Source organism: Notolepis coatsorum (genome assembly GCF_963971535.1).
Source record: "Notolepis coatsorum genome assembly, chromosome: 10".
NCBI lineage: Eukaryota > Metazoa > Chordata > Actinopteri > Aulopiformes > Paralepididae > Notolepis > Notolepis coatsorum.
In genome coordinates this window covers 2867354-2885072 of record NC_140174.1, presented here as the reverse complement: position 1 = coordinate 2885072, position 17719 = coordinate 2867354, and positions in this window count along the sequence as shown.

The following is a 17719-nucleotide window of genomic DNA, read 5'->3' as shown; positions in this document are numbered from 1 at the left end:
TCTGGCAATTCAGCTATTAATTCGCACGAGGTCTCACTGCCATTCTAAGGCCAAACAGGCCGTACTACACCGCACGCGGTATCGTGGGGTGAGGCTTCACGTCTTGTCACTTAGTTGGGTAGAAGGGTAAAGGACTAAGAGGAATTCTACATTTCTTGCGCCATATTTATATGCACAGTGGACAAGTAGTGCCGCTCTGCTTTCGGTAGCCGTATTCCTGCGCGGAGCTGAGGCTAGTAAGGGCATGTCTCGTCGGTACCTTTGAACTTGAACGCCAGGGGCTTGTCCCTGGCGCCTGGTCCTTTTGTCCAATAAGAGAATGAACTATTATGGGCTGTAGTAGAATAAAGGGATATTCCGTGTATATGTACAAGGAATATACAAGGGATATCAAACGATATACAAATACTATTAAATATATATCCATAAATAAATATATATATTCGGTTTAATCTGATCCTTCACAACACTATGGATGATTGGAGGGAGGGAGTTCCAGAGGGTGGGTGCGGCCACAGAGAAGGCTCTGGGACCAACAGTCCAGTCTGCATGTTGGTGGTGGGGATGGAGAGGAGACCGGAGTCAGAGGGCCGCAGCCTCCGGGGCGGGATGTAGGGATGGTGGAGGTCAGCTAGGTACCAGGGAGTGAAGGGATGTAGGGATTTTTAGGTGATGAGGATCTTGAAATTGATGCTGGACTTGACTGGAAGCCAGTGGAGGTGGATGAAGGTGGGGGTGATGTGGTGCCAGGACTTGGTGCGGGTGAGCAGCAGCATTTTTAACTGTTCAGGGCATTACTGGGTAGCCCTACGAGAACAGAGACAGCAGGCAGGGCTGTGATGGCATTATCTCACGTAAATAAAGACATCTTGCTAACGTTGGCAGCTAACACAAGCAGCCTCAGCTGTTTTCATTGCATTAGTCCCAGCTAGGGCCTGGCCAGAGAGCGCTCTGCAGCCTTCAGCCAAGAAACACCAGCGCCTCGTGTCCCAAACGCCCTCTTCTTCTTCCTCTTTTCCTTCTTGAATGAATGGTTGTTGTGCTGAAAAGTATTTCGCTTGAAAAATGTGTTTGAGTTGCGGTCACGATCACTTTGTGGTTCTTGTTGACTACTTCCCCAGAACAGTTCATCACCATTGCTAGCCAAGAACTGTATTTTTCCACATCCATAAGAGGGTTTTGTCGTCTTGCTCCCTTCGTTCAAACTGTTTTACCTGACAAGGCTCACTGTCCTCCATCTTCTTAACTGCCTCACCATGACACGCCATCAATCGCCCTGACTTCCCCCCCCCCGCCAATTTCCTGAACATTCCTTGGTCATTGAAGAGACCTTGCCTCATAAGCACCTCAACAATTCACACACGGTAACTGGTTATTCACACAGCTCTGAATTACATGCCGTCTCGCTGCAATTAACACCCCTCGGTAGACGTCTCACACACTGACGTCACATGTGTCAAAATCACATCTCTGCACTGCAGGGGGAATGGTACGAAGGGTCTCTCTGGGAATCTGAACTCTCTCTCTCCTCAACTTGCGTGCCCATACTTCAGTTGATAATTCATCCCCTTCAAAACTGTGCAAGACTGACAAGCTCTGCTCTCTCTCTGTCCACCGCTGTCCAAAACTCCTCCAGAGTCCTTGAATCTAAAAGGATTAACAGGGACATTTCTATTTGAAAAGATAGTTTTCGAAACGACCATGAAAAGTCTTTGTATTTCAATTTGCGGAGTAAAATTATGAAACGGTCTGATTGTGGACTTAAAGCAATGTCAAAACATGAAACAGTTTCAAATAAAAATATGGTCATGGTTTTCCAGAGGTGCAGAGATGAAGAAGAGGTTTGATAACTGGCTGTATGTACAGTAGGGCTGCAACTAACGATTATTTTGGTAGTCGACTAATCTGTCGATAATTTTTTCGATTAGTCGACTAATCTAACGATTATTTCTGTCACACCCTCCATCTGTGCTTCCTGTGGGCGCGGCTCCTTTTCCGGGCTCTTAGCAGACTTCTTAGTTTAACATAACAGACCGACGGTAAGTTTGGGGGAACTAATGGGATAACTGGGGTTGCAACAAAAGTGCAACTAGGGCTAAAAACACAATGAAATAAAATAATAATAATAATAAATAATATATCCTTCTTAGCAGACTTCTTAGCTTAACATCCCAGGGAACTAATGGGATAACTGGGGATGTTGTTTGCTCCTGACAAGAGTCTCAAAGTCTGGGGTGATGGTAGACAAAGCAACTCTGAGGTCATGCTCAATGTCCAATCTGTTCCTTTTTTCTTTTGAATTTTATTTTACGACGCATCAACGCAAACATTCTGCGTCGACGAGTTTTTATGATCGACGTCGTCGATTATGTTGACTAATCATTGCAGCCCTAATGTACAGTATGTGTATGTATGTATATATATGTGCATATGTAGGCATGTAGTTGTATTATGTATAGAGGAACTATACAGGGTACAGTTTTGGCAAATAATAAGGAATTATTCTAAAAAGTTTTGTTAACTAAGTAAATGTTTCATTATACGTCTGACAATAAAGAGAGCACATAGTTAGTAAAGTATGAATTAGTAAAGTATGATCTGATACTTCTTCTCACTCCTTTTCAAATATGCAATAACAAAAAAGAAAGTAATTATTTTTTATACATTTATTATTTGAATGGCTTAAGGCTATATCTGTACATATTGTTTGTTTTTTGTTGTTGAATATTTGAAATAAATGTAAATACAATTTAAATCTCTCAATGTCCCAATCGATTGGCAAAGAACAAACAATGCCTTCCGGATTTCTTCCAAAGACAAAAGATTGAACCTGATGCTTAAAGCATTGTTCATTCCAATACCCATTCACCCATCCCCATTCACACACCGATGGCGGAGGCAACCATGCAAGGAGCCAACTTTCTCATCGGGAGCAATTAGGGGTTAAGTGTCTTTCTCAAGGACACATCAGCATGCTGCTCGGGAGAAGCGGGGATCGAACCGGGAACCTCCGGATTACCAGACGAGTGCTCTACCTCCCGAGCCACTGTCGCCCCATATGAAGCCATCTTGGTCTGGCTGTACCAAGGAGGAGGATATACAAGTGTCAAGTCATCTTCATAAGACCTTTGCAAACAGTTTGAAATCGCATTTAAAAATTGATAAGGGCCTATAGCTGGAACATTCCACCTTTTTTAAAATTTATTAAAAAAATAATGTGTTCTCACTTTTTCTGTATTTGGCTCCCATCCCAATTTAGTCGTTATGCCAATTCCCTTCCTGGTCGTTGCGCGCATTGTCCCACTGTCGGCCTAGGGAGGGTGTAGAACTACCACATGCCTCCTCCGATACATGTGGAGTCAGCCAGCTGCTTCTTTTCACCTGACAGCGAGGACTCTCACTGGGGGAACGTAACGCGTGTGGAGGTTTACGCTCCCCTCCCTGCTGAGCAGGCGCCCCGACCGACCAGTAGGAGTCGCTGTTTACAACGACCAGGATACACACCCCGCCGGCTTCCCACCCGCTAACACTGCCAATTGTGTTAGTAGGGACGACTGACCCAGCCGGAGGCACCGCTGACAGCTGGATTCGATCCCAGAGTCTGTGCGGATTTTTACCTTTTAACACTTTCGCGGCCAACCACGTATAATACGTTATTGGGCGCCAACGGTTAACGGATTGTTTTCCCTTTTTTTCGATTTTAATATCCTATTCAATGTCAGAGCTGTATGTTGCCGTTAAAGGGCCTACTGGAACTCCGAAGGTGCAGTACCGGCCAGATCCTGCTAGTAGGCAGTATCGAGAGTGCAGTAAACCCTGGAAATAGTAGCGTGTCCAGGGACGAAACGCCAATGGTTTTAGTAGAATTCACGTTGCGCCATTCTTGTCTCTCTCTGGAGAAGACGGTAAGCTAATTTCCCAAAATGTTGGCGTGTTCCTTTAAATGAATAAATGGTAAATGGCTGCATTTATATAGCGCTCCCAGGAATTAGCCCGGATAATTCCGAAATTATACTTATATTTACCACGGGATAACGCGTGAACATATTCATGAAAAAAATTATAATTATAAAAATTATAAACTATAATTTGCATCTTGAACGGAAGATAGTTACTGTCAAATGACCATGGTATTGTATCCATAGCTATAACATAAAATATAGATGTAGCTCTACAAACAAGGTGACGCACAGTGAAACTATGTAATGGAAATCTGGCCCAGCTAGAGCTAGATGGGGAAATGGAATGGCCGCGAATGTGTTAAGAGGGTATTTATCTTTAAAAGAAGAGAAATAAAAAAAATCATTTAGATTGTGGTGGAAGTTTCCAACCGCAAGTGAGGAGTTAATAGAGAGTCTGGATAACCGGAACAAACCAGTTCCCACGCGGCCACAAGCAGCTCTGGTGGAATGCCCGCTAATCCTGGTGATTTTGCTGTTGGCATTGAATCCAGTGCATCCATCAATTGAGTAAGAGCAGTGGCTCCCACTGTTCTATGGTTGTTTATACTAGTCAAGTGGACTGCTTGCACAGCGCTAACACAGTGTGAAGAGAGGCCTGGCTATGTGAGTATCAGTGGAACAAAACAATCAGAGCGGAACTAAATGTATTTAGATTTGAATACGAGAGCCGTAAGCAGACACTGTTGCCGTGACGCAAAATCACCGATACCACCTGTGATAGCGAGCTAGCTAGCTAGCTGATGGTATGTTAGCTATCCAACCAGGGAGCGAGAAAAACATCTCAAAACAAGAATGGAAACGTTTTTGGACAGCGCCAGGATTTAACAGAAAAGCTGAGGCAGCCATGACATTGCGTTCCAGGTAACGTTAACGTCACTCACGTTACAAAAGCCAAAAGCAAGACAGTATCAGGAGGCACATTTCTCCCTAGGCTTCACGTCGCCCGAGGTCAGCGCGGTTCTGCCAAAATAAAAGCACAAGAGTGTTTTTTTAATGTTTCCAATTACTCAAGGGGGTCCTGACTGAAGTTTGGGAACCACTGACTTAGTGTAATAGGAGCCTGTAGCTTATACGTTTTCTCTGCAGTGCCTTCAAGACCATCCAGCCCTCACTGCTAGCAGAGAAGCTCTCCGTGATGCAGCTGGAGCACGGCTTGCTGGCCTGGATCGAGGACTACCTCACTGACAGACTGCAGTACGTCAGACTAAAGTTAACACCGGCGCCCCCCAAGGAACTGTGCTGTCACCCTTCCTCTTCACCCTCTATACCTCAGACTTCTGCCACAACTCAAGCAGGTGCCACCTGCAGAAGTTCTCTGACGACTCCTCCATCGTAAGCGACATCACCGACGACGATGAGGAGGAGTATAGAGCCCTGGTGGAGAGCTTTGTGGGGTGGAGCTACAGCAACCACCTCCAACTCAACACCAGTAAGACCAATGAGCTGGTGGTGGACTTCCGGAGGGGCAAGAAGAGCCCCCCCCCCCCCCCCCCCCCGATTCCCATCACCATCCGAGGGAAGGAGGTGGAGGTGGTGGAGTCATATAAGTTCCTTGGGGTACACCTGAACAATATACTGGACTGGTCAGACAACACAGAGGCCCTCTACAGGAAGGGACAGAGCAGGCTGTTCTTCCTGAGGAGACTCAGGTCCTTCAATGTTTGAAATAGACTGCTGCAGTCATTCTACCAGTCTGTAGTGGCCAGCGTCCTCTTCTATGCTGTGGCATGCTGGGGGGGCTACATCAACTCGAGGGACACCAACAAACTGAACAAGCTGGTGAGGAAGGATAGCTCCATCATGGTGGGAGTCGAGCTGGTCAGACTATAGGTGGTGGCAGAGAGGGGGATGAGAAGGAAGCTGGCTGCTATCCTGGAGAATCTCTCCCACCCCCTCTACGACGAGCTAGTCAAGATGAGAAGCACGTTCAGTCACAGACTCATTCCCCCCGACACTCAACTAACCGCCTCGGCCAGTCCTTCATACCAGCGGCCATCAGGCTCCACAACAGTGGGCAGGGAGCGCTGCCAGACATACAACTACAACTACTAGGAATCTGGATCGCTATGTGTCCAAGACTCAACCTGAGTGACTCGCCGATGTGTCGCAGGAGAGAGAGAGAGAGAGAGAGAGAGAGAGAGAGAGAGAGAGAGAGAGAGACCATTATGCTGTTCTCGTTGTCTTGATTGAACTAGTGAGGGACCACGAACGGAAAGAAGAAACTCTGTAGAATGAAAAAGCTGTCGATTTAAAAGCGGTCTTGTCTGAAACGGAACAAGAAAATGATTCAACGAGTTCCGCCTATTCATGTAATGATCGATGATCGTGTTATTAGTGTCTCTATTGTCATTCATTCGTGATTTTAGGTACATTTGAAAAGCGAGGATTGGCGGAGATCTGGGGGGAAAAAACAGTAACCCTTTCACTGCCACACGACAGAAGGTTAACCCTTTACTATCACACAACCGACGGCGATGCTCCATCATTAGCATCATTAGCTCCGCATCCGCGAAGCTAATGATGCTAATGATGGAGCATCGCCGTCGGTTGTGTGATAGTAAAGGGCTAACCTTCTGTATTGTCACAGTGAAAGGGTTAACCGGCTGTCGTGTGGCAGCGAAAGGGTGGTTGACAAGTTGGCAGTTGTGCAGTGCAAACAGCACCGTGATAGGGTTGTGTAGTGCTGACAGCACAGTGATAGGGTTGTGTAGTGCGAACAGCACAGTGATAGGGTTGTGTAGTGCGAACAGCACAGTGATAGGGTTGTGTAGTGCGAACAGCACAGTGATAGGGTTGTGTAGTGCGGACAGCACATTGCCCAATTTCTAAAGTTGTGTAGGTTGTATGTGTGAATACCTGTATGTCATGTATGTCATGTATGTCATGATGAATTGAAAATGGCGGACCCTGATGTAAACAAGACGAAAAGTCTTTCTCTGGTCTGCATCCCCTTAACAATTGTGTGTATTGAGCTGTACTGTACTGTACCCATTCTGCAATCTGTTAATTAAAATGTTCAATCAATCAATCAATCAATCAATCAATCAATCAATCAATCAATCAATCAATTCAATTCAATGTAGGCCGCGGTGCACTTTATAGCTTTCACACGGTGTACTTGTTTCCTATTCGTCGGTCTGTTTGTCAGTGTGTCTGTCTCACTCGGAGGGGCAATGGCACACGAGCGCACACACACACACACACACACACACACACACACACACACACACACACACACACACACACACACACACACACACACACACACACACACACACACACACACACACACACACACACAATCAGGGTTACACAGGGACACAGTCTAGACACCCGGATAATCCGGGATACTAATTAAGGAGCCTGATGGATGTCTGTGTTTCACTAATTAGTGATCACCGCAGGGAGGTTCTCTTCCTCCCCACCCTCTGACGATCCACCCACCACCTCCAACTAACTAACCAACCAGCGCATCCTCTAGTTAACAGATCAAGACAATCAATTCAGCTATATATACTCACCCACAAAACGGCTGAATGATGATCAATGTAGATTTTTGTGTGCGTGTGTGTGCACTGCGTGCGTGCGTGTGTGTGTGTGTGTGTGTGTGTGTGTGTGTGTGTGTGTGTGTGTGTGTGTGTGTGTGTGTGCGTGTGTGTGTGCACACGCGCTAAATGTGGGGGTCATAATGGTCTAATAAATCACGGTCGTATACCACGGTCATAAAATTGCGACTTGATCAATAGAGTTTGAAGTTCAAGTTCAAGTATCTTTATTAGTTGTCATACAGAAGTACAGAATACTTTGTAGAGTGTCTAGAATGTCAGCGTGCACTCTCCTAGAACAGCCAGTGGGCGTAATCGAACCCTCCGTCCCTCTCCTCTCTGGCTGGCGGGGCGACAGGGGGGACGGGAGAGTGTGTCCTGGAGCAGTTAACTTTCAGGGTCAAAAAGGTTTTGGAATAAGCACGCAGAAAACCCGGCCTCTCGAGCTACATTGTGTTCAACCCCCGAGTTTAAAAAACGTTCCCGACAGTGGATTTTGAAAAGCAAATGCAAAGAAGATGGCCCTTTGAGTTATGTTCAAGTTAATTACATGTTTTCATCTCTTGCCAAGGATTAATCGGGGCTTAGAGACTAAAAGGAAGCGCCTGACTCAAAAGGGAATGGGAGGAGCGTGAGTGAAATCCCTGATGTGGTTTTTGTGTAACAACAACGTAGAGAGCCCAGAGAAGCACAACAGCTAAAGACCTGGTTACTATAGAATAGAATAGAAGTACTTTATTATGACGAACCAGAAGAGGTTTGTCATATAAAGGAAGTCAACACATGAGAGTTCAATTTAACAAAGATGATTTATTTAATCCTATCTAAAAACAATAATTGATTAAACAACAAAAGCACAATGACATAAACAAATAGGTATGTATCAGAATGGATAAGGATCCCAAGATGGTTCACGTGGTGGCTGATACAACCTGTGGTGTCTGAAGTGGGAAAGCAGATGGGAGAAGCAGACAGAAGGGTTAGACAAGGGAAACATATATACTGTGTGTGCAGGCAGCTCTCTGCACTGCACAGGTGAGGGTAATTGGGGTAACGACCTACCCACTCCACCCTGCTCTTAGTCAGAAGACTCCCCATTTGCAGGTAGAGTGGGGGTCGTCACATTATTGATCCAGAGGGAAATTCAGCACCACAGATGCCTGACAATAGACATTAGGTGGTCAAAAATCACAGATCACAAATAAGAATAGAAAATACAGTCAGGGATATACATTCCAAAATATGTATATACATTCTAAAATATACAGTAATATACAGTCAAATGTACAGTAATAAATGGAAGTAAAAAGTCAAGAAAGATAGGCCAGAGTTTGTACTGTTACTCTTCAGAGGCAGCGAGGCACAGTGAGGCGTTCTATAGTCTGATGGCCGCTGTCCCCACATGCTTCACAGACCCCACCATCATCCCGGTCCCAAGGAAGGCTTCTGCAGCTGCTACAATGACTACCGTCCCGTTGCTCTGACACCCATCATCATGAGGTGCTTTGAACGGCACTGATTACCACCCATCATGCACTTTATTATTTAAAATATTCTGTTATGTACAGTGTTATATGTGTTATGTGTTCATGTATGTATATATTGTACATTGTACTACGGTCTGTGGGAGCTCCCCTGAAATGTTGTTGTATACTGTGCAATGACAATTAAAAGTCTATTCTATTCTATTCTATTCTATTCTATTCTATTCTATTCATTAAATCCACCCCCCTCCCTCCCTGGACCCCTCCCAGTTTGCATATCAGGCCAACCGGTCCACCGATGATGCAATCTCCACTGCCCTCCACTCAGCTCTCACCCATCTGGACACTAATGACTCAAACGCCAGGATGCTGTTCATAGACTTTAGTACAGCATTCAACACCATCCTCCCCCAACAGCTGATAGAGAGACACACACACACACACACACACACACACACACACACACACACACACATTTTAATACTTTATTTGGTTCCACAAATTATATTACATAAACAGGGAATCAAATGTATCGGGGCCAAGCAGCACTGAACACTTAAGGGACACATAGCACCTCCTTCTCCATGCGGCTAAGCTGCCAATAATAGCTGAGACAGAGCAATATTTGGCAATTTATTTGGCTTTTCTTTTAGACATTCCGGTTTTTTGCCATGGTAGACTTAATTCAGCCTCTAATTCAGCCCTTGATTTAGCCTCCTGCAGCTTTAATTCAGCCTTTGATTTAGCCTCTGTTAGATTTAATTCAGCCTCTAATTCAGCCTCCTTTAGACTTAGAGATTGTCTGGCTGAAAGTGCTGTGGCACGTGCCTGAAGGATGGCTCGCTCAGTTTCAGCTCTGCGACAGGAGGCAGATAACCTGGAAGAGTGGCTTCCACTTGATCTTGATGATTTTGATGATTTTGATGATGATTTTGATGGGGCGCTGGCCCCTACGGCTGAAACGCTATCCTCTGGGCTTACTGTAGCCTGAAGGTCCGTTTCCAGTTTATCTTGAGTCTCAACTCGTCCTTGGACCACAGACTCAATTTGACCTGGAGCTAGGGTTTGCCTTTTCTTATACTCCTCCATCAACCAATCCTCAGTCTCATTAATAAATGCATCGAATACATCTATTTTCGGTTTATACCATTGTGTTTCATCATCTCCACCATCCTCCTGTAAATACAATTGTACAGACTCATTTGCGATACTAAAATCACTGAGTGCCTTATTAAATAATGCCAGGTGTGATTTTACTCCTTCTTCATCTTCTAATAGCACCCTTTGTTTAATCTCATTTAATTTGTGGGTGCAAGCTGAAAGCTTCCCTTTACATGTTCCTCGTAATTGTCTCAGTTCATTTTCCGCGCCCGTCAAATCCATGTTATCCATCTCAGAAACCGACATCTTGCTTATATTTATTTATCCGCCAATTCGTAACACAACTGTTTAATTATTTTATATCCCACAGCGCCATGTGCGTACGTAGTTCATTGATACTTTTTACTCACGAACGCTCCATTGATGTCATCGGGAATCGGGATGATTCACTCGCTGTATGGGTGGATCCTTTCCAATGCCGTAGTTGATCGATTCCTTCCTTTCCAATGCCGTGGTTGATCGATTCCTTTTTTCGATCAAACCACTATTTCCTCTTGTCACTTATTGAAGCACGCCTCTGCCTGGGATCGCTTCAACAACCTGCGAGTTCTCTTGTCACTTATTGAAGCGCACCTCTGCCTGGGTTCGCTTCAATAACAGCAAGTTTTCTGACTTAATGTAGCGGCCTCTGCCTGGGTCCGCTTCCAGTGGCAGCCGGGGAGGTATTCCGTACGCGCTTTATCCAAAAATAGTCTCCACACTTTGAGTTCCGTTGTCAGATACCACAGATATCCGATTTATTTAGAAAAAGTATTTTTACATTGAAGAGGGACCAAAGCGATCCAAAACGTTCCTATAAGCAATCCAAAACTATCCAAAGCATTCCTATAAGCGTGATTCTAAGCGATGTTCAAAGCGTGGTTCTAATCTAAGCGTGGTTCTAAGCGTGGTTCTAAATGATGTTCAAAGCGGTCCAAAAACTGTATGCTCTTTCCCCGTCTACACCCACCAGCTGATTCCCATTACTCATTGATGTCCTCAGCTGCGCCTTGGCTGGTCCGCCTGACAGGTGAACCACCCACAGTACCACTGAATTCTCACACTACCCTCACCATCTCCCTTCCTCGCTGTGCAGGCGTCCTGACCGACCTGTAGGGGTCGCTGTTTACAACGACCAAATTACCACCCACCGGCTTCCCTCCCGCTGACTCTGCCAATTGAGCCAGTATGACGGCCGGCCAAGCCGGAGGCAATGCTGACAGCCGAATTCGATACCAGTGTCTCACGCGTTGGTGATGAGTGCTTAGTCCGCTGCGCCACCCAGCCGCCATGTGTATATGTATATTGATGTTTACTATGTAATCATTCTTACTGTACCATGTGCTTGCATGTATGTGTGTGTGTGTGTATGTGTGTGTGTGTGTGTGTGTGTGTGTGTGTGTGTGTGTGTGTGTGTGTGTGTGTGTGTGTGTGTGTGTGTGTGTGTGTGTGTGTGTGTGTGTGTGTGTGTTTGTCAGGTGTCCAGTATCAGTGAGGAGAGATGGTGGCCTCCATATAGAGAGAGTGATCTGCAATCTGCTTGGGTTGGAGGTGCAATTCCTAACAGGCTCAACCATATGGATAAAAGTGCCCATATTATGTGCATTACACAAACAGATATTGTCGGAAATACTAGAAGAAAGAAACGTCACCACCTTTGGCTGATAGTAATTTATTCATTTATTAGGATTTCTTTTGGACTGGTCTAATAAAGGTTTGCGGTTCTTAGATGGATCCCCCCGCTGCCTCCTCCTCCTCCTCCTCCTCCTCCTCCTCCTCCTCCTCCTCCTCCTCCTCCAGGGGTCACTGCAGGGTGCCACGGGGAGCGGCGTACTGGCTCATATTAGGCAGGCCATGCATTATGCAGCAGCTTAGGCCACCGCGGTGGATCTTCATGTCCTCGGCTACAGTCCACCTGTCGCTGCTCTGGTCATAGCGCTCCACATTGGAGATCCACGTGAAGCCATTGAGGCCTCCGACCACGAAGAGCAGGCCGTCCAACACCCCAATGCCAAAGTAGCTGCGGGGGGTGAGCATGGCGGGCAGGGTGCGCCAGGAGTCAGTCAAGGGGCTGTAGGCCTCCGCGCTACGCAGGGGGTTTTGACCGTCAAACCCTCCAACCTGAGGACAGGACACATCAGAGGAATGTTTTAGTATGTGGTTAAGGCAGGCAGGCAGGCACTGTATTAATCCATTTAGGGAAATGAGGGCATCACAGCAGCATTGCAAGTCAAATGATACATATCTATAAAAATATCTAGTATAAAGCATTTGTCTCCATGTGTACCCACCACATAGACTTGTCCTCCGTACGCAGCAACTCCCACTCCGCTACGCCTGCTGCTCATGGGGGCGATCAGAGTCCACTGGTCGGTGTCTGCGCTGTAGCACTCAGCTGTGAGCAGACACTCTGCCCCGGTGTAGCCACCACAGATGTAAACCTGTAATAAGAAAGAATATTCTAATTTAGTTTATATATTCCATTTTATTTCATTCTACTTGAATTGTCTGTTAATGTTGATGCACCAAAGGACCAAGACAAATTCCTTGTATGTGCAAACTTACTTGGCAATAAAGACATTTATGATTTCTGATTCTGAATGATACCAATCGCTTAGTTTTTAACTCATTGGCTGCCAGCTATTAGCCTTATCCTGTGGTAGCTACTGCCACGCTGTAAACGATGGGAGTTAGTCACCTTGTTTGTAGAGCTAAATCTATATTATAGCCATGGATACAATACTATAGTCATTTGACATTGAGTTTCTTCCGGTCAAGATGCAAAAAAAGAGATAATTTTCCATCCATATGTTCCCATGTTATACCGTGGTGAATATAAGTATGGTTTTAGAGCGGTCTAGGGTAATTCATGAAATGCTTAGTTATGGCAGTATACGTCGATTCCATTGTACACGTTGCCATGTCTTGGTTTATACGCTATTATCCCAAAATCAAATCTAGAGCATAGCTATTATGTTCCATCATGAATGCATGAAAGGGGGGGGGTCGTTTCTGATTATTTGATTGTCAGTAACGGCATTCGCATTGAACACTAAAACCGGTTATCAGCCTGATCGGTGTAAAAGCATTGCAGGATCAAGCTAAAATTGACATCAAATCGCCCTTACCTGTGGCCGGGAGTAATCCAAAAAGAATATTCCAATTTCTTGATCGCAATCTGGTATATCCAATGTCCATTTGCTCAACGGCATAATCCACCATAACATATGGAATCGGAGATATTTGACGCGCTTTGATGGAACCGGGACAACTGTTCGCCTCGCCCAAGAAGGGAAAATGAAACCCGAGACCTGAGGCCGTCCCACAGCCCAAGATACAATGTTAGAAAGGGTGCTCGATACCGCCATCTAGCGTGATGCAGCCGGTATTGCACCTAGGCATTCTCAATGCGATTCCCAATGTTAACCCGAGTCAGTGGGCCTGTAATGAATAGAAATATTGAATAAAAGAAATAACGATCAAATAACGAGTATACTCATTGTTGGCGTTCAACGATTGGCGGCCAATAATGAGTATAATCGTCGTTGGCGGGGAATGAGTTAATGTGAACGTTCCTTGGGTTAATTTACCACACGTGTCCCTCAGTTCCACCCACCTTGCTGTGGAGCGCTGCGGCGCTGGTGTTGCTCCTGCGCTCCAGCATGGGTGAAATCACTGTCCACTGGTTGGTTTCAGGCTTGTAGCACTCTGCGGTGTTCAGTTGCATGTGTCCGTCGAACCCTCCCATGGCATAGATACAGCCGTCCAACACGACCACGCTGACCAGAGAGCGGCGTGAGTGCATGGGAGCCGCCTGCAGCCAGCTGCGAGTGACGGGGTTGAACCTGCGCACACTGTTGAGAGCATCTACTATGACGTCCCCGCTGCCGCCGACGCAGTAGACCAGACCGTGGAGATAAGCGATGCCGTGGAAGGCCCGGGGACTCTCCGCCTCAACGCTCACGTCCATCCATCCACCGGCTCGGATATCGTAAGCCTCCATGCCATTGGTCAGGCTGCCGCGACTAATGCCTCCGATGGCCAATAGGACCTCCTGGGGCAGGCGTGGGCGCGTCAGGGGGTTTGGGACTCTGTCGGAGCCAGGGGGTTTCAGGACGCTGAGAATCACGAGCCTGCAGTCATGGCTGTCCCTCACCACAGGGTTGTTCTGGACGTTGTTCAGGAAGTAGTCAGGCCTCATCAATCCCATGCGAACCTGGGAAGAGACAAGCAGACAGCTCGTACGACTTAGACAGTGGTTGTAGACGGTTTCACTGGAATTCTGTTGCTAGGGAACAGTTTGGACCCAAATGTTTGAGAACCACTGTACTAGGGAACCTAGTGTTGTTTTAATGCAATGCACAGTAATACAATTAGTTACCTTGGGCAGCAGCAAAGAGATGTGTGTTTTACGCTCCTCACAGGAGTGGTCGATCCAACGGAGGATGGCCTCGAACACCGTCTCCTCGTTCTTCACATTTAGATCATCCCTCTCGATGATGTCCACCAGTTGCTGCAGGGACAGCTCCACAAACTCCTGTGAGACGCGCAGCATATCCTCAAAGTGGCACACGATGAAGAGATGGGCCTTGCACCTCAGGTCAGGGCAGTTGTAGATGTCCGCGAACCTCCAGATGCCGACACAGTTTTCCAGAGACAGCTGGCCTTCTTGGAAGTCAGAGCAAGCTCCTATTATGCCAGTGATGAGAAGCTGGTCTGCAGCCACCAGAAGCTCTTCCACGTTCTCTGCTGTCACCGGCACAAAGCGTGTGTAGGCATACTCTATGATGAGCTGCATCATAGCCGCGGACACCCCAGGGATACTGTAGACTGATTTCTCTGAGTCGCTCGAGCGAGTGAAGAGGGTTCTGTGGGATGCAGAGAATAGAGATATCAGATGAGTAAACAGTAAGCAACATTCTGTCCTGTGTAGTAATATATTTTCACTGTAGAAGTATAGGGTCTTCTTAGCACAGTAGAAGTATAATATATTTTCACAGTAGAAGTGCAGTATAGTATCTTTTTACAGTAGAAGTACAGTATAGTATCTTTTTACAGTAGACGTACAGTATAATATCTTTTTACAGTAGACGTTAGGGCTGTACCGAATGTAATTTTTTAACATTCGAAGCTTCTATTGAAGTGTTCAAATGAGGCTTCGAATGTCTGTAAAAATAAAATTATAAAAAAATAAATAATAATATATTTAAAAAAAAATGTATCCTCAAACTAAATCCTCAATTTGAATAAAGTGATTAATCTGATTAAATTAGTCTTTTTTATTATTAAATCAACTTTCTTTAATGAATATAACTCATCAGTTTCGTCAACATAAATAATCCAATAAGGGCACGGTTGGTACGAAAGTGATGGTGACGTCTTATAGTATAATATTATAATATTAGTGTAGCCTAAACTTTATCTTAAATTTTTTTTTTTTATAAAAAAATCGATTGTTGATTTAGAATTCGAATGTCAACATTATGATCGAAGCTTCGAAGCATTCAGTACAGCCCTAGTAGACGTACAGTATAGTATATTTTTACAGTAGACGTACAGTATAGTATCTTTTTACTAACCAAGCTAACCTGAACCAAGCTAACCTGAACCAAGCTAACCTGAACCAAGCTAAACGTACCTGAAATAGGCACTGCAGCCAAACAGGATTGCCTTGTGGGCGTTAAACTCAGTGCTGTTGACTTTAATAACCACATCACAGAACCTTCCCTCCAGACGCAGTTCATTAAGGATTGTACAGGACATGCCGCCTGTTTCCTTTTCCATGTGAGGATTTTAAAATGGTATCTACAGTATATATTCAAGCTTACAGACAAGTAGCCAGACACAACAAGTGAGATATTCACTTGTCTTCTGATATCTGAGACCTTCTGAGAGAATTGTTGAACAGATACACAAATGTTCTAGAATGTTTGATTATGACATCATACTGTGACATCACAACAGTAGATACACAAATGTCCATTTGAATAATATAAATAATATGTGATATATTATAATGTAATGTTATATATTATAATATAATGTAATATAATAATAAAGTATAATATATTTAGCTCCCATTTGAATAATACAGATATTATGTCTAAAAACATGACATTCTTTAGAAGTCTTAAAATATATTAGTTAAAATAAATGTAAAATAATAATAACGTTATTTATATAGCACCATTCATACAGATTGCAGCTCAAAGTGATTTACACAAAAAACGAAACAAAAGGATAAAATAAAAAATAAAAAATTACAATCACTCCATAAGGATGGAAATTATAAGACATGAAAATGATAAAAACGGTAATAAAACTAGATAAGATAGTAAAAATAGCTAAATAAGACAAATAGTAAGACAATAACATAAGACAATAAAATAATTACAAATAAAATAATAATAAAGACTGAAAAATTTAATAGTTAAAATAATAAAATAGCAACATTAGATAGTAAACAATAAGAAAACATGTAATAACACTAAAATAAGACATTAAAGAAGAACAAATACAATTATTAAAAAAAATACATAAAACAATGATAACAATGATAATAAAATAATAATAAGAAAAAATAATAGAAATAAAGAAAAATAAGACTAATAATTCATTTAAAAGCTATTTTAAAAAGGTATGTTTTGAGCAGTGCCAACCGAGTGCTGTCCTAATGACCTGCAGGAGAGTGTTCCACAGTTTTGGGGCGTAGCAGCTGAAAGCAGTGATCACAGCATCATGTCACGGCACCACTTGTAACTCTGCTGTGGACACTGAGCCCCTGGCTCTATAGCAGACACAGGGAGAACCAGAGGGAGGATGCTGACGCCAGTGGGTGGAGGTGATGGTGATGATGATGAAGAAGAAGAAGAAACTATGAAAATCACTTTATTCTTCTTCGTTGTCATCATCATCATCATCATCATCATCATCATCATCATCATGATCATCATCATATTATTATTAGGCTATTATTATTGTTGTTGTTTTTGTAGGACAAAAGTATTAAATAGTTTAGGTCACAGTAAACTTCTGTCTTTTCTATTAAACAATACCATACTGGTAATAGTGCAAATAGTTATTTATTCAATCAGTGCATGAAGCGGTTCCATCTTCATGTCTTTATTTCGAGCACACATTGCTACACATTGTCATGCAGCGAACACACACATGTAAATGGTAAATGGCTGCTTTTTTATATAGCGCTTTTATCCAAAGCGCTTTACAATTTGTTACTCACATTTTACCCATTCACTCACACATTCACTCACACATTCACACACCGACGGCGGAGGCAACCATGCAAGGTGCCGACCTGCTCATCGGGAGCAATTAGGGGTTAAGTGTCTTGCTCAAGGACACATCGACACGCTGCCCGGGAGGAGCGGGAATCGAACCGGGAACCTCCGGATTGCTCTACCTCCCAAGCCACTATCGCCCTGTGGCGTGTGAATGGGCGACACACATGCATTTTTTGGGGTCGCCGATTACATTTTCTCTCTGTGCTTCACCCATCCTGTTGTCCTTCCCCCCCCAGGATGCAGACCCGGGGACCAATCCAAGTGCTCCTGTCCGTCTTTGCCAGGGA